Source organism: Calliphora vicina, chromosome 4 (genome assembly GCF_958450345.1).
Source record: "Calliphora vicina chromosome 4, idCalVici1.1, whole genome shotgun sequence".
NCBI lineage: Eukaryota > Metazoa > Arthropoda > Insecta > Diptera > Calliphoridae > Calliphora > Calliphora vicina.
The window spans coordinates 89690143-89710039 of NC_088783.1; positions in this window are offsets into that span (position 1 = coordinate 89690143).

Sequence of the window (19897 nt, forward strand, 5' to 3'; positions counted from 1 at the left end):
TTGTTATAAAATATTGTAATAGAATACATAAAACACATTCAAAATATACTTATACACTAATCTCTACACAACAATTCACATACATATATACACTTACACATACATACATACTTACATAAACAATAATTTAATATACACTTAACATTTTTATATAATTTTGTTATAAAATGGGAACATTTGAATATCGCGATTTAGAAATGTCAAGAACATCAGGCCTGCTGTTATCTTCGAATTAAATTTGGTGAGCTATATTTTTATCTTATTCTAAATTCTCATTTTATTTTTATTATTTACATTTTATCATTTAAAATAATTTCAAATTCAAAATTAACTTTGTTTATTTATTAATATTATTGAGAATCATGTTAATAACATTTCAAACCTTAATTTTTACATTGTTAAATATTGAATAATTTTCTTTTGAATTTGAAATTACATATTGAAATAAACAACAAAAACAACAAAAAGAAAACATATACTTACACTATACGATAATTATTAAATTTAACAATTTTTTTATTACCAATGTTATAAAACTTTTAATAAATCATGTTATTGTTTATAATGATTAATTAAATTGGTTATTAATTCCACGAAAAGTTAATCTTCGATAGTTAGTTAAACATGTTCGGGCTATCTACTAGAATATTGTATTAAGATAGCATGGTAGGGAGGGTATTAGACCTTGAAGAAATCTCATCCAATTCTTCATTTGACTTGACTTGTCTTTATTCATTTATTTTTTGTTATAGTTAATGTAATGTAAGCTACCTATTTTAAATTTAATAGTTGATGGTTTCTAATTGGTTTAAAGGAAACAAGATCTCCACCCCAATATCCCTGAGCACGGCCGGAAAAAGATAGGTAGCATTTCCTATTCATACCGAGCATTATTAGTTTGAACCGTCACACTGTGAAAGCTGTCTTTGGTTTTGAGCTTTCCTCCAGTTTGATTTGCCAAAAGGCATCTTTCAAATCTATTTTGGATATACAATAAACTGAAGGAAGTCTCGATAAAAGTCCGTCGATGTTCGGTATTGGGTAGGCGTCCTTTACTGTCACAGAGTTAAGTTTTCTACTGTCCACACACATCCGTATTTTTCCAGGTTTTATTACAACTACAGTAGGAGAAGACCAGGGAGAACTGGGAGCTTCCTCGATTACACCAAGAGAAATCATTCTGTCTAGTTCTGTGCAGAGTTGCTTCTCCACAGCTGAAGATATGGGGTAATATCTTTGTTTAATAGGTTTTGCATCACCCGTATCGATGTAGTGCTCTAATAATGTCGTGCATCCTAAACCTTCCGTCTCAGAAATGGGAAAAGAAGCAACTACTTTATCTAGTTGTTATCTTTGGATTGGTGTCAAAATAAGTTTATCGGGGTCATATTCAATTTGATCGATTTCACAAATTTCCGGAAATGAAATTTTCAACCCAAATTCTGTCCAAAAATCAAAACCACATATTATATTCTGTTTAATGTAGGTACTAATAAATAATTAAATTGTTTTGTCTGTTTCTGAAATGTCAGAGTCAAAGTCACAGTTCCTGTAATATTTTGGCTCTGTCCATCAGCAGTCTTAATATTACCATTGCATTTCTTAAAGTTTCTCATTTTCTAAACTTCTAAAGCCAAATCACCACCTATCACACTCCTATTCGCCCCACTATCTAACAATGCCAAATATTTAGTGTCACTTATCTTCAAGTTTACAAATGGTCTACTATCATCATCTTGTGAGATGATAGGAGAGATAACAATTGATCTAAATGATTTTAATTTCCGGTAGTAATCCCGTATTCGAGTTGTGGAACGTTTTGAAGTATAATTACCCTCACCAAATATTCTATCACGAGCCTTTTGATATTCAATTAGCCGAATATGATAGGGTCTCATTAAGGGATGTTTATTTTCGTTGTCGTTCGAAGTAGTGTTTAATTCTAAAGTTTCGGATGTCCGCGTTAATTCTGACGGACATCCTTCTGTCCGTTTCCCTGTCTTGCAACAGAGCATTTCGGACAAGAAGGTCGGTAAGTTTGCTTTGCACCACATCCATAACAAAATGTATGTCTAGGCAGTCAAAGTAGGTATGTCCATTTTTATCGCAGTTCCAACATCTAATGTCACCTCGAACTGCACATATTTTAGAAATCGGTTCTAAAGAGTCTAAAATGTTTGATTCCGAATTTGGAACAGCAATTTCTGAAACACGTCCTTTCATTTGTCTTTAACAAATTTTTCATGTCGTTTCACAACGAAGTTTTGCCACGGTTGAAATATCAAAGTGAATTAGTTTATGCCTTATCTCATTTCTAAGGTTCCTAATCAAGATTGCACATAAATTTTCGTCTGAAATAGGATGTTTTAATTTGTCAGTCATGGCCGAAACTGCATCGAAAAAATCATCGAAGTTTTCATCCGATCGTTGCTTTCGTCGATGTATGTCTTCCATTATATCATAATCATTATAATCGCCTTTGTATTGGTCACGCAAAGCCCTCGTCAAAGTAAACCAGTCCAGCTCGTTATCATGTCGATGATAACGCCAATACCAATCCAAGGCCTTGCCGTCAAATAAACTATGGGCGTGTTTATATAACAAGTCAAAATCACCGTTTAAGTTGTTGGTAGTTAGTACATTAATCCGGTAAATCAATTCGTCTACGTTCATTTGATTGTCGCATCCCGAAAATTTAACTCTCCAGTTGCGAATTATATTGGAAACTTTTTCGCCTACAAACGGTTCCTGCGAAGAATTCGTCCGTGGAGAAGAATTCGGTGAATTTTGTTCCCTTGGTTGATTATTAGTCGAATTTGTATTACCACCTAAATTCATTCCTTGCATCATAGTCCTAAGTTCGTTCCTAATGAATTCCGTCATCTCTCCACGAAGGGAAATCATAGAATTTGAAACTATCTGTGTAATATCTGTTTGTTCATTATTACTTGTAGTATTAGAAGTACTTCCGGTATTATCTGATCGAGGTTGCCTACCTCTTGTTCGTGTCTGTGTTACAACCGAAGGATTATTAGAATCCTCAACTGGAATTGTAAAACTACAATTTGCTGGCTCTTCTAGATTCAGCAAGTTGTCGCGACTTCTAGTAATTGGCATATTGAAACAAAATAATTAAAGTTAATAAAACTCGTATAATCCAAAACATCACTACTCAGTTAAGGTTTTAATAGGTAGTCCATAATAAAATGATAATAAAAACAACTAAGCTCTCAAATGAAAATAATAACAAAAAATAAATAAAAATTAAGAATGAGTATAGTAATCAGGTATAGATTAACTAAAAAATCTCAATTCTAGAAAGAAAATACAATGAATCTAGTGTAAGAGTATGAAGTCAGAATTAACCCAATTTCAAAAATCTCAATTACACATCAACCCAAAGCGAAAATTTTAAAAAAAAATCATAAATGTATAAACAAAATATCAGACTCTGTGAGTAAAATCCCGAAATTATTCAAAATTAAAAATCTCAACAAAATTTGACACTTTAAAATAATTATCTCAGTAATCATTCGGTAGTAAATTTCCCAAAACGAAAAATTAACAAATCCAGAAATGATTACATAAGACAAACCAAAAAAAAATTTAAATAAATAGATAAAAAGTAGTCGATAACACGGAAAACTAAGATATTATTTGTGAAACCATCAGCTTAAGTTATGGTGTAGTTATGAGAATAAATATAAACAATTGCTTGTTCAAATGTACTTACTGAGGCCCCACGTTGGGCGCCATTGAAATTTTTGTAACGAACCAAACCCGTAAAGGCCCTAACTCTCAAGGGACGGTGCTACCTAACATACCGGCCGTGCTCATGGAAAATGCGGTGGTTCTTGTCCCTTTTGAATTAGTAGTGTTCACTACACAATCATTTAAAATTAGGTAGCTATTTATCGGACCAAATCGACCAATAAAACAAAATTAACGTAAACTAATAATGAAGAAGCTTAGCTGAAGAGGAATAGATCTTGAATTCCCTTATTATATCTTTACCCTCCCGTCCTTGCTATCTATGATTACATTTCCCAGATAGCCCTAGAATGAACTACCTATAAATTACCTTAACTTTTCATGATATGAAAATAATCAACAAAATTAGCAATTCATATTGCAATGTATGAATTTTATTACATATTCAAAAAGGATGGCATTAAATTTAACGAACATCAGTTATATAAAAAGAATAATGGTCGATTTAAATTAACTTAAGAAATGTCAAACAAATTTAAAAAAATATTTCTTATTTATGTTATTATTGTAAATACTATAAACAAATTCAAAAGAATAATGTAAATAACATAATTTTAACTAACTGTTTTGTTTTTGTTTTTCTATATTATTTTATGTTAATATTAATACCTTACAGATACAAATATTTATGTTATTAACATTCATGGTCATTATAATAATATAACCAAAGAAACGAGATTAATTGTTAATATTAAATATAAATGTTAAACTCTATGTTAAAATGTTAATAACACAAAATCCAATTTATGTTAATAAAAAAAAATTTGATATTAACAAAAAAGTTACTATGTTAATATTTGGTGAACATGTTACTAACATAAATACAAATTATGTTCTTAACATACGTTCAAGATGTCAACATAAAGTTTATGTTAACATATTAGGAATATAGTATGTTAGTAACTTTTAATAGAAAATTTTACAGTGTTTTTGTGTTTATAGAGTGAAAATTTATTTTAAAAAAAAAATATATAATAAACTCACCAATTTTTACATCCCACGAAGACTTACAGGCATGTTGTCTCTTGGAATCTTGAGTTGTTTAATGCAAAATTTTATAATTTAAATATTCACTCAATGTTATTGTGTTTAAATGAAATTATTAATAAAGTTTAACATTAAATTAAGATGTTATTCAAAAGTTTAACAGAAAATCACAACTGTTAATAACATAAAAAAAAATTTAAAAAAATGAAAACCAAAAACTAACAACAAAAACAAAAAAATTAATAAGGAAGTGATATGAGATGAGGAATTAAGGTAGATTACGATTGTAACAAAAATAAACTCATGATAAATTGAAGATTAGAAAAAAAATATTTGTTAGGTGCCAGAGAGATTAGGTTTCGAGAATGTCAAAAGTTTTTAATTTTAAAATAAGGATATTTGATTTTTGTGTACGTTATTCACGTCATCTGTAACCAGATGACTTTAATTGATCAGATTGTTTTTTTATAATTTTGTTTCTCCTTTTGATGAACAGTGAACTTATTAGATGAGGAAAGATGTAATTATTGATGGAGGATTAAATTGCTTGATGAAATATGTAACTTATGTCAAATTTTACGTAAAATTTGAGAATATTATGTTTGGGTTTCTTGATAATCGTCTGGAGCTGATGGTGGGTATTGTCCCGTTCCAACAAGGAATGCTACGTTTTCTTTCCTTAAGTACTTGAAATTTTAGCCTCAAAATTAAAAAATATCCAGGTCCTTTTAATATTCAAAGACAAAGGACCTGGGAGATTAGCACAAGAGAATCACACTACAAGAATAAAACATAAATTATGTAAAGAAAACTAAAATTTTAACAAATGAGATTTTTCTTACCACTACTCAAAATCTTCTTTTTGAATTATGAAAATAAATTGAAGATAAAAGGATGTTTCAAATAATTAAAACTTCAAATAATTAAAACTTTACACAAAAAAATTTCAAAATTCTTTCGAATTTTATATGTTCACTTCTGATGAAAATTTTCAAATGATTTAAAAATCAGAACTTCAAAACTAAAAAATATTATACAAATTTTCAAAGCCAAAATGATCAGAACATTTTTATTTAATAAATGAAAACCCAATTGGAAATATCATCATCGTGAAATCTGATAGCCAATTACGAACTAAATTACATGATTCGCCACACAAAATTTCAAGTGCGAATTACCTTGTTCGTACGTAATTCAGTTTGAATTACCTTATGAATTACGAACGAATGACTGTCATCTCTAATTTTTATCGATTATTTATGTATCAAAATCAGCTGTCCAAACAAAAATGTCAAAACAAAACAAAATAAAGAAGAAGATTTTTGTATTAAAGAAATAAAAAGTCTGATTAAAGTTAAATTCATTTGTAGAAGTATCAGCTCTGCCATTCTTTCAGCCCACACCTCTAATAAAGCCCGCTCGCTGCCCTGGTCCCACTTGCTTGTACTTTTTCTTTTTTCTAATAATGAAAATAATAATTAAATTATATTTGTTTAATTAATAATGCTACAATTTTATGTTTTTACTTACCTTTTTTATCCATTGCCAAATTACAAATTTAAAATTCGCACCAAACAAACAAAATAAACAAAAAATAAATAAATGTCAAACTGAATTACGAATGTTGTCGTGTAAACAGGTTGATTCACAATCGTAATTCAAAACGCGAATTAACTTGTCCCACAAACAAAATTATTAGCACATAACGAAATTTACTAATCTCACATTTGTCGTGTGCACCCTGTAGATGTTGGAGAAGAGGTTGGCAAAGCGAAAAATGATGAAAGATGTCAAATGGGTTTTGACAGATGAAAAAAGGAAATGGACTAGAAGGAATAAATACAAAAACAAACAAATGGTAGGCGCCAGGCAAAGTAGATTGCTGACAATCTATTTTGCCTGGAAAAGATGGAACGTTACCGAGGTGATGAGCTGGTGGTTTACCTTGGTATCGATCTCTTTTTCTACGGGTTCTAAATGGTTGAAGTGGTAAGTGGCGCACCGTTTTCAAAAAAAATAAATAAAAAAAGTTATTAAGTGGTAAAAGTTTTGTGAGTAATTAATTTATTTACAAAAAGACACAAAATTAATCTTTAAAATACAAAAATGTAGTGATCTATAAAATGGCAACTCTTTAAGCCTAAGTTATTACAACCCTGTAAAATACAACTCTGTACATGATAACTATGTACTTGGAAATTGCAACCAAGGACTTTTTTTGCATTTCCGGTGCAAGCCATTCTTTTTGTGAAAATAAAACAATAAAGCACGAGTTTTAAGCAAAGTTAAAAAAGAGTTTTCTTATAACATAAATTTATAAAGAAAACCAGTACAAATCAGGTGTGGGGTACAATTGTTGTACCTTAAGTGAAGAAAAACAACAAAAATATAAAGGATGGATAAGGTGAAAATGGATTTGCGGTCAAGCCGTCATACACTAAGGAGTGTGCTTACAGCAGCCGGTATAAGTTACCCTGAAACGGCCACATTAAGCCAGCTTAAGGCATTGTATGAAGCAATTCCAAAAGAGGAAAATGGAGTTTATCGCAACACGCATATCTATGGTGACAGCGAGAACCATGTGAGTGCTGGGCGTAAATCAACGTCACAGGTGTCTGCCAGCAATGAGGCAACCTGCGAATTATCTGTACTACCGACGAATGCTGAAACAGAATTTTTTTCTTATATTGGTACAGCAAACGAGTTAAATGAACAAAATGCCGTCAATGTGCCTGATGCCAACGTGCCTGCCACCAACGTGCCTGCTGCCAACGTGCCTGCTGCCAACGTGCCTGCCGCCAATTATTTCTTCAAAACAGCAGCTGTTACAAACATGACTGCTGCTAAGTTTTTTCTACTGTTGATAACGATGCAAATAATACAACTGATGCGAACGCTTCTTTTTCTGAACATGATTTGAAAAATTTACAAATCCGATTGGAAATGTTAAAATTACAGCAGCAGATCCAAGCATTGGAGTCAAACATGCAATCGGTACCCCATGTCCGTCATATTGATTTAGCAGAACTAGACGCAGCAGTGCCGCTTTTTACAGGGGATGATTACTACGATGTCAACAAGTGGTTGGATCAGTTCGAAGACTACACAAATTTATGCGGGTATTCAAATAAAGAAAAATGCGTTGGTATTCGCCGTCGGTTGGGAGGTACCGCCAAACAACATGTATAAATTTCTAAAAGCAAGCTTGGAGCCACTATTTAAGCGCACCGTCTCACGACAGGAAATATATAGACAACTGCAGGCAAGAACCATAAAGGCGAATGAATCGTGTTTGAGTTACGTGGTGGCAATGCAGGCTATCGCGTCTAAGTCGGATATAGATGAAAAAGAGTTGATCGATCGTATTATTGATGGCATACCAGATAATTCTAACGCGATCACTAGACTTTATGGTGCCAGAACTATAAGTGAATTGATTGATCGCATAGATAGCTATGAACCAAGACGTCAACGGGTACGAGCCAATACGAATTTCAACAAACCGAGGACGGCTGTAGCGGTTAACCAGAGTAGTAAAATATCCGAGGACGAAATAAGATGCTACAATTGCTCCCAGTATGGACATTACCAAAGCAAATGTCCGAAACCTAAACGTCCAGCCAACTCATGTTTTGTTTGTGCGGAAGTGGGGCATTTTCATAAAAATTGTCCCAAGAAGAGGAGCTTGACTGCAGCGATACAGGATGGTGATTTAGATGATGGAGTAGATGCATTCCAAATGGTAAGTGTTGCCTTTATTAAAGAAGACAAGCTCACTGAGGTAATGGATTTTTTTTCCTTATTTGACACGTGTAGTCCAATTAGCTGTGTGAAAAAGTCCCTTGTACCGTTTTCCGTGGAAGATGAAAAAACATTGACGACATATCGTGGTATCGGAAACAAAACAATAAGTACATTCGGTAGTGTTCAATGTGAAATTTTTATCGGGAGTAAAAATTAAATCATAATTTCTTTATTTTACCAGATGATTATCTTGTTGTTCCACTTTTAATTGGGCGTGACATTTTATTAAAATTAAATATACACTTATGTCAAATAAGACTTCGTTACAATAAAAACAAACTTTTGAAAATGAATTTAAAAAATAAAAATGTAAAACCTTTAAAGAAAACTATCAGTGCGCTTACGTCATTTAATTTACTCAGGGTTCAAAAAAAAGTAGTTGATGTTCCAATAAACGATAATTATAATTTATTGAGTATATTACCGTTTTGTATAAATAATAATGAAAACGAATATAAAAAAATTAAGATTATAACAATAATGGATTTGATAATGTGATAAAATTTTCAAACGAGAGTGAAACAATTGTTTCCGAATTTGAAAGGCCGGGTTGTGATTTAAGTAATTTAGAAATTGTTGAGGAAAATGGTGGTTGTGAAGAAATACTTCAAATGGTTTGTGCTGTAGTTTCTGAGGACAAGATAGATATTGATAGCGAATTAAATTCACAGGAAACTTTAGCTTTAAAGTCGATTGTGGAAAATAACTATTTGAATAATAAAGGCAGCATTAGGGCTCCTGAGGATTACTGTATGCAGATTAGAGTGACTAACGACGTACCTATATACTGTGGACCTCGGCGTCTTTCATACCGTGAGCGATGTGAGGTAAAAAATAAATTAGAGGAATTATTGAGGGAGGGCATAATTCGTCCAAGTGACTCTCCATATGCTTCTCCGATAGTCTTAGTGAAAAGAAGGAATGGAGAACTGAGAATGTGCATTGATTATAGGTCGTTGAATAAGATCACATTAAAGGACAATTATCCTATTCCCTTAATTGAGGATTGTTTAGATTACTTAGGTAACAACAATTTTTTTACTACTTTGGATATGGAAAATAGTTTCCATCAAGTGCCGATGCATGAAGAATCAATTAAATATACCGCATTTGTCACTCCGCTTGGACAATTTGAGTATTGTTTCATGCCTTTCGGAAAATGCAGGAGCTGTATTGCAGGAGCTGTATTTCAGCGGTTCATTAATAGGGTACTAAGGGAATTTATAGATGCGGGAAAAATTGTTGTATATCTAGACGATATAAGTATAGCTACGAGAACATTTGAAGAACACTTGCAAATTTTAGCTGAGGTATTACATACTTTAAATGCGGCTGGGTTAAAATTGAATTTAAGTAAATGTAAATTTGCATATCGAGAACTGGATTATTTAGGATATAGAGTAAATAATAATAAATTCCATCCAGTTGCGTATTATTCAAAATGCACTTCTTCGCCCGAACATAAGTATCATAGTTTCGAACTGGAAACTCTTGCGATGCTTTCGGGTATATTTGGAAGGAATTTCGTTTACTATAGTAACTGACTGTAACTCACTTGCACTGACACTGAGTAAGAAACTGATTAACCCCCGAATAGCGAGATGGGCATTAGAACTGGAAAACTATGAATACTCCATTAGGCACCGTATAGCTGAGTTGATGTCTCACGTTGATGCCTTAAGTCGTGCACCTATTATTGCCATGATTGATGAAGGCGATATTGATATAAATATACAGATTACACAAACGAGGGACCCAAGAATACAGACGATTCGAAGCAAGTTAGGTGATTTAGAGGATTATGTGTTGGAAAATGGTTTAGTTTTTCGATTAGGCGACAAAGGTCAGATGCAATTATATGTACCTGCAGAGTTAGAAGAAAATGTTATGCGGTTAACACACGAAAAATATAGTCATGTTGGTGTTGAAAAGTGTATGAAGCAGATAAAGAAATACTATTGGTTTCCCAATATGAGAGATAAAATGAACAAATTTATACGAAATTGCCTTAAATGCATTTTTAACTCAGCTCCTCATACAAAAAAAAATTAAAGAAATCTGTATAGTATAGATAAGAAACCTATACCATTTGATACACTGCATATAGATCATTTCGGTCCTTTGCCATCAATAAAATCGAAACGAAAACACATATTGGTAGTAGTAGATGCCTTTACAAAATTTACGAAATTATATGCGGTCAATGCACCAGGCACAAAGGAAGCATGCTGCGCATTAAGGAAATATTTTGATTATTACAGCAGACCACGTCGAATAATAAGCGACCGAGGAACATGTTTTACTTCTAATGAATTTAGTTCGTTTTTGGCAGAAAGAAACATCGTACACGTGAAAACTTCTGTAGCATCACCACAATCTAACGGGCAAGTGGAAAGAGGAAATAGAGATTTGAGAGCTATGTTAGCTAAATTAACGGAACCCATCGAACATTCGGATTGGGTCAATAAATTAACAAATATAGAATTTGCTATAAATAACACAGTTCATTGCTCGACAGGGCAAACACCCAGTAAATTACTTTTTGGAATAGAACAAAGAGGGGAAATAGTCGATGAACTGACAGAACACTTACGGGATCTATACGATGGAAAGGAAAATTTAGATATTATTAGGGAAGAAGCTTCGGAAGCTATAGAAAAGTCTCAGTCAATGAATTTAAAGTATTATAATGAACATCACAAGCCAGCCAAATCATTTGTTGTTGGGGATTTAGTAGTATTAAAAAATGTCGACACAACCGCTGCTGTAAACAAAAAATTAATACCCAAATATCGAGGACCATATATAATACGGAAGCAATTGGGAAACGGTCGTTATGAAATTACAGATTTAGAATATTGTCAAATTACACAAATGCCGTATAGAGGAATAGTTGATTCTAGTCGTTTAAGACAGTGGTTAGAGCGTAAAGATGAGAATAACTACTTATGGAACTCTGAAGGCAACACTAGTGAATATGAAGATTATGAGTATTTAGAAGAATTTTTAGAATAAGTATATATATCAATCGAGGTCGATTGTGTTGTCAGATTGGCCGAGATTGTAGTGATCTATAACTCTTTAAGCCTAAGTTATTACAACCCTGTAAAATACAACTCTGTACATGATAACTATGTACTTGGAAATTGCAACCAAGGACTTTTTTTGCATTTCCGGTGCGCCATTCTTTTTGTGAAAATAAAACAATAAAGCACGAGTTTTAAGCAAAGTTAAAAAAGAGTTTTCTTATAACATAAATTTATAAAGAAAACCAGTACAAAAAAAAAATTAAATCAATCTGAAAACAAACAAAAAAAAAGACTAAAGATATAAAAAAAATGTAATGCTAAAATAAAGCTAAAATATATCTATAGATAGAAAAAAAGCTAAATAAGTATAAAACTAAAAATAAAGCTAAACAAAATTAAACCAAAAGAACTAGCTATAAATGAAAATGAAATAAATAAAAAAAAAAGAAAAACACAAAGAAAAACAATATAAAAAAACGCCACTTGCGCTAAACCACTCCGCCACATTATAACCATAATAGTCCGTCATCAGGCCACCAATTCCATCCATATTTTTATCCAGCCCCCTTTTGCAACACTTCATCTACAACACCGCCATAGTCATCCATCAGCTTTTGTACCAGGTCATCAGTCATCTGCCATAATATCCATCAGTCAGCATCACCATCAGAAGACATCCACATTTTTCATCTGACATCCATCTAGTCTGGTTCCTTGATCATCCATCCCTTTGCCGTCTGGCATCACCTAACATCATCGTCAGCTTGGACAACCGTTGTCATCCGCTTCTCCATCATAATCAGCATATCACCAGAGTTCCATCAGAAATCCAATCCAATCAGAAAAAGCAAAACTGTAGATATAAAAAATTAAAAATACGTATAATTATATATATCTTTCTATATTTTTTTTTTTGTATCAGCGGTTAAAGTTAGATTTTACCTTTTTTTTAATTACCTAAATAATAAATCAATTCCTCGGGAAAGTGAGAGGAAATATTTAGGGCCTTGAAAGTGAGCTCATTTTGTAGGGTCATTTAGTTATTTAGTAAGTCATATGTTGGGCGCAATAGGTACATAAAAGAAAAGTTAAAATCTCCCAGAAAATATAAAAAAAGGAATTAAACCTGGAAAAAAAAGAAACAAAAGAAAAATATATATTAGAAATACGTTTTAATTTATAAATACAGAAGACAAAAAAATAAAATATAAAACTTACCTGTAATGTCCTGTTAGAAACAACAAAAAAAAAACGTAAATTATACTTATTATTCAAAATTTTTTTGTAATAACTTACCCAAATAATGAATTGAATTAAAGTAAATTAAATATTAAATTAAAATTATCAATAAAAAAAAATATATATTTATAATGTTGAAATGAAATTTATGAGTCTTATCATTTAATATGAGTGGCTAAACAAAAATATTAAGCGGCGGTAAGTAAGGGAAATCTAGGTTGCAGGTATGGTTTGGGACGTCAATGAGAGGACTCATGGCGAGGGTCAAACCTCGAGTAGGAGGGACAACAATTGTGTATAAGTATAACCGGTAGGGAGATGCAGAAATTACTTCGTGCCGCTATTTCTATATAAAAACATACAAGCTGGTATGATTTTTTTTGTGTTGGAGTAAATTCAAATCGAACGGTTACAAATAACTAAACAAAAATTTATCTTGTTAATTTGTTCAAAAAAACGACAAATTTGTTACGAAACCTTTTCCGTTCATGATTGGAAATTGTGATGCCGCCTCAACTAGCTCTGCACCGGCGCACAGTACTCTGTTCTATAGACAAAAGTCGAAAATAAATGTTTCTTCCAAATTTTAATAAGATATATATAATTTGAAAGCTAAGAAGACAACTAATATACGTATCGAAAAATTATTTTGATATGACAATATTTATTAGTGAGAGAAGGCTCTAAAGTCAGAAAATTTTTCAGGGAAACGAAAGTGCTTTTAAAGATAGATTTGCAAAAAATATTATAAAAATTTAGGTTTTTAAATAAATGCTTTTTGGTTTAATATTTTAAATAACTATGTATACGTTCAATTGCCAAAAAACAATTTGTTGTGAAATTTCACTCCTAGAATGTTTTTACATAGCTTTAAAAAATGCATATAAAAAATTAAAAAATATCTCACTTTGGTGGAAAATATAAACAATGTGTGTAAAATGTAGTATTTTTTTGTTATTGCTTTTTATAGTTAATACATTTATTTATTAAAAATAAAAATAAAATTAACGGAATTTTTGCCGCATCTTTGAAATAAATTATTTTTAAAAATGCTTATTATGGTTTATTTTAGTATAAAATGTTAATTATATCCCAAATTGAAAATTAAATTAAATCATTTAAATTGTAATATCATTTGTACAAATTATGTATTTCAAATTTTGAATAAATTTTCTTTAAAAATTTGTCGTTTTTTTATTTTCAATAATTGGTTCATTGGAGTTGCTAAGTAATGTTTGTAATATTTATGGTTTTTGTCACTTAAAAAAAATATTCTATAATTTTCGAATTTTGTTATAATTGTTCTAAAATAATAATTGATTTTTAAATAATAAGTGATGATGTTTTTTGACAACATTTTAGTAAAATTAGTGTATTGAAGATCGTTGAACTTCCTACAAAATATTTTTTTTTATCAATATGGTTGTTTTAAAACATTAAGACTTGACTGATTGCTGGTTTCAGTATCTTCAAGTAAAAGAATAATAAAAATATATAAATTTGTAAGAGAAAAAATTGGTAATGTACAGTAGCCCAAGAAAGTCTACATACAGTAAAAATTATTGTGTTACTTTAATTTAAAGCAGTTTTTTAGTTTTTTTATGAGATATACATATAGTAATACATGTCTTATGTCGATTTTAGCAAAAAAACAATTCAAATAACGCCCAAAAGTTCATCGTTATTAGAGTTATTGATTCTGAGTAAAATAACGAAAAATTTATTCTCGGCCATGCCTATTTTTGGGTGGGCGGGGCTATTATGTTTCATAATATTTTGAACATTAAAGCCTAAAAAACCAAAAAAAAATATCGTTATTTGGCTCAGAATCAATAACTCGTGAAATTTTGGACGTGATAGGAAATGTTGTTAAACCCGAATTAAGTGATGTTGTTTTAATTTTTTTATACAAATATATTTCATTACTTTTAACTTACAAATGCAGCTTTCAACGAAAGAAATTTAATTTGAATTCCTGTAGGTAGACTTTATTGGGCTACTGTATGTACATTTTGAAAAAACAAAACTATTTGAAAAAGTAAACTTTTTTAATACGCGTATAACTAAATTCAGTAAATAGTGCTATTATAAATGTCATTAATAAAATTAAAAACAATCCTTAATTATAAATTAAGAAATAAAAATCACTGAATATGCATTTTTAATTTACCGTTTTTAGAATTAGCAAATTTGAGACTAATACATATACCCTGTACATTATTTAAAAAAAAAATATATTTCCAATAAATAACTTTTATAATTATTACCATTTATTTTCCAATAGAAAATTGGATAAATTAAGTGAATTATCTCAAGAATATTCCAAAAATAGTATTATGATTTGTATAAAATCGTCGAACGAATTATATATAAATTAGGCTTATATGGAAGTAAAAGGAGTCCTTATCTTTAAGGTTAAATTTAGCATACAATGAAACACCTTAATTCTAGAGAAAACTGAAAATGTGTGAGACATTTTAATCAATATTTTAGATAAAATGTAATTTTTAATATTCAGGATATATGGCAGGTAGGCAAGTCCTTCATCCGATTTTGCTGAAAATTTGTATTTTATTTAGCAATGCAAAAGTGTATTAGTGTACCAAATTTCATATCTCTACGAAAGCTCCTTCTACTTTTGTCCATTCGTTATATGGGGACAAAGCACTGTGCGGCGTGGGAACTCAACCCGCATACACAATACCCATGGTTCGTTACAACAAAACCTATCTCACCTACACTTTCAAAATAAACAACAAAAATAAAAACTACCATGATGATTTTCTACTCCGAACATCGATTATATGGGTTAGATGTCATACCCATTTCAGCGTTGCCCTCCCTACCATAGTCATTCATATCTGAAGACCCCTTTCATTTATGTGCCAACTACTCACCATAACATTAATACTTCACCATTTCGTACCACTATCCTGTAACTAAAAACAAAACTTTAGAAACACATATTGTTTTCAAAACATTTATTACAATAAAATTACTAAAAACTAAACAAAACATATAACTTAATCTAAATTGTCTGTTTCATATTCTATCTTATATACTAAAAAAAATCAATATCCGGAAAAATGTTAATTATTAATGTATATAAACGAATTTGAATTTTGTAATTATATCTACTTTAATCGATAGGTTATTAACCACTTATTATATTTCCTCTTGTCTTGCTTATTTGGTTTAAAAATTCTGTCTTTCTTATTTTTTTATATTTTTAATTTCTTTCTTCAAGATTCGATTTTTCTTTCTTTCTTTCTGAAACAATGAATATTCGGTCATACCGATAAAACTTTAATATCATTGAATCTATTTAATCATTTATTTACTATCAAATTTCCTTAACCTTAATAATACTTAACACTAACATTAAACACAATAAAATTAAATAAAACTTATACTAACAAATATCTTAAACTCTATACATGATTTCACCTAAAAAAAAGTAACAACTAAATTCAATATTGTATGTATTTATTTATTCAATGTAATGTACTCCCTTTCAACTATTTCGTTTTAATCTTATATCTATCAATTCCTAAAGGAGCTCCCTGAAGAATTTTATCTTTTGTATTTGTCTATTTGTTTCTTTACTATATTTTTACTAATTTAGTTGTAACCTTTTACATATTGTTACGAAATTGTACTTGAATTCAAATATAACGATTTTAAGGGCTGATTTAAAAGTAGCATAATGCTTTCAAATAACAGTGCTGTAATGGCATACTGTAACATGTCTGTGGGCATTGTTAAATAAAAGCTTTCGGTTGATTTGATCGTAAGTTGGCAACGCTGTATTCGAATATTCAGTTAAAGAACATTGTAGAAAGTACACTACAGATGGCGTATGATCTAGAATATTCGAACTTTGACAGTTAAAGAGCTTTCTAGATGGTAATGCAGTGTTATAAATAGTGGCAGAGGTTGCAGTCGTGAGAGAGTTGATCAGAGACGCTTTTCGAAGAAACATCATCTAAGTGCCTTAAAGTGTGTTGTGTTTGTTTCAAGTAAATTCGTGTACATTATAAATTTTGTCTGTAATTCTGAGAATTTATAAACGCGTATAAAAAACATTGTGTGGCTATTTAATTCTGTTGTTGTTGTACATTTTAAAGAAATAAAGAGTTGTTACAATTATTAAACTACTAAACGGCTTTTATTTGCAATCAAAAGTATCCGGTTTATTTATAGGAAATAAACCAAACGTTTTGAAAAGGTTAAAACGTAACAATATAATACTTTAACAACATTAAACTTATTATACTATCAATTTTAAATAACATACATACATACTAGGGTTCTATAGCTGAAACAAAAAGTCGACTTTTCGACTTTTTCCGTTTTTTAAAAAGTCGACTTTTCGAACTTTTGACTTTTTTCGTTTTTTAAAATGTCGACTTTTCGAACTTTCGACTTTTGGTAATTTATAAAAGTCGACTTTTCGAACTTTCGACTTTTTAGTTAAATCGACTTTTTTCGACTTTTCGACTTTTTTAGACTATTTTCGACTTTTTTAGACTATTTTCAACTTTTTACCATTTCTTGTAATAAATACATAGTTTCTACATTTATTGATGCGCCTTTTGTAATGTTTAGCAATAAAAATGAAATTTATCAAGGCGATAATAGTTAGAAGAATGTTGTAAGAATTTTGTGTAGAAAAAAGTTTTATTTTATAAACATTTATTTATTATTTAGCATATATTAGCATACACTACAAAAAATGCAAGTGTACCAAATTGCAATAGTTTTAGTATAATGTTGCAATTAAATATTTTTTTTAACATTCTAAAAAGTCGACTTATATCGACTATTCGACTTTTTTCGACTTTTATCGACTATTTTCGACTTTTATCGAATATTCGACTTTTATCGACTTTTATAGACTATTTTCGACTTTTATCGACTTTTTTCGATTTTTGAGATAACATAATCGATTGTTCGACTTTTTTCCGACCAAAAAGTCGATTTCGACTTTTCGACTTTTTTCAGCAAAAAGTCGATTGTTCGAACAATCGAACAATCGACTTATAGAACCCTAATACATACTACTACACATAATCTATACTAACTTATGCTACCCTATTGTTTTGTTTTGTTATTTCGTCTAATTTGGCTTGACTATTATCATATAAGACAATTATTGGTTTATAACTTAGATTCCTAGTGGATCCTGAGACTCTTTATTTAGACTATAGTTGGCATTCCATACCTTAATTTATTTATGATGTTGCCACTGTATTAATAGGCCTACACGGTGTTACTAGGGTTCTATAGCTGAAACAAAAAGTCGACTTTTCGACCTTTCGACTTTTTCCGTTTTTTAAAAAGTCGACTTTTCGGACTTTCGACTTTTTTCGTTTTTTAAAAAGTCGACTCTTCGAACTTTCGACTTTTTTCGTTTTTTAAAAAGTCGACTTTTCGAACTTTCGACTTTTTAGTTAAATCGACTTTTCGACTTTTTTAGACTATTTTCGACTTTCCGACTATTTTCGACTTTTTGCCATTTCTTGTTAAAAATATATAGTTTCTACATTTATTGATGCGCCTTTTGTAATGTTTAGCAATAAAAATGAAATTTATCAAGGCGATAATAGTTAGAAGAATGTTGTGTAGAAAAAAGCTTTAATTTATAAACATTTATTTATTATTTATATTAGCATATACTACAAAAAATGCAAGTGTACGAAATTGCAATAGTTTTAGTATAATGTTGCAATTAAATTTTTTTTTTTAACAATCTAAAAAGTCGACTTTTATCGACTATTCGACTTTTATCGACTATTCGACTTTTTTTGACTTTTATCGACTATTTTCGACTTTTATCGACTATTCGACTTTTGAGATAACATAATCGATTGTTCGACTTTTTTCCGACCAAAAAGTCGATTTCGACTTTTCGACTTTTTCAGCAAAAAGTCGATTGTTCGAACAATCGACTTATAGAACCCTAGGTGTTACCTTCTGTTGCATACACGGTGTTGCTTCTGGTGTTATGACTGTTGTTTCCAATATTTTAAATCACCAGTTGGCCTTTATTTTGGGGATCTTAGGATTTATCTTCCTTCAGTTTTTTTATCCACTGGCAATCTTCTTCGCGTCCATAAATTTAATTCTTCGGATCGTCTGATTATTTTAAGGTGTTTGGAACATTTGATCCTTCCTTTAATTTCCTTCATTCGAAACTGTTTTCTTATGTTCTTTTTTATTTTCTTATATTCTGTTGTTCATAGTGTCTTTATTGCTAGCCAAATTCAAACTAAACTTCTTTTAACTTTCTTCAATATCCTCTGCCTAAATGTAACGTTCAAAACTAAAAACTATATATAAAAAAAACATAACGTACATAAAACAACATGGACTTGTACACAATCGTGTCAATGTACTTTTGGCCTTAGCCTTGAAAAAATTTTTATTTTTGTAATTTGTAAGAGAAATTTTCAATCAAAATTTGTTAATCTTTCTCTTACTTCAGATTTAGTCTGGCATCTTTTCAAGCTTTGGTACCACTAATATTATACATACAACTCTGTACTACATACAATCCACATTTTATTTTTGACATTTCAGCATAAACAAAACACGCATTGGACTTTTATAGTAGGGTTCTATAAGTCGATTGTTCGAACAATCGACTTTTTGCTGAAAAAAGTCGAAAAGTCGAAATCGACTTTTTGGTCGGAAAAAAGTCGAACAATCGATTATGTTATCTCAAAAGTCGAATAGTCGATAAAAGTCGAATAGTCGATAAAAGTCGAAAATAGTCGATAAAAGTCGAATAGTCGATAAAAGTCGACTTTTTAGATTGTTAAAAAAAAATTTAATTGCAACATTATACTAAAACTATTGCAATTTGGTACACTTGCATTTTTTGTAGTATATGCTAATATAGATAATAAATAAATGTTTATAAATTAAAGCTTTTTTCTACGCAACATTCTTCTAACTATTATCGCCTTGATAAATTTAATTTTTATTGCTAAACATTACAAAAGGCGCATCAATAAATGTAGAAACTATGTATATTTTACAAGAAATGGTAAAAAGTTGAAAAT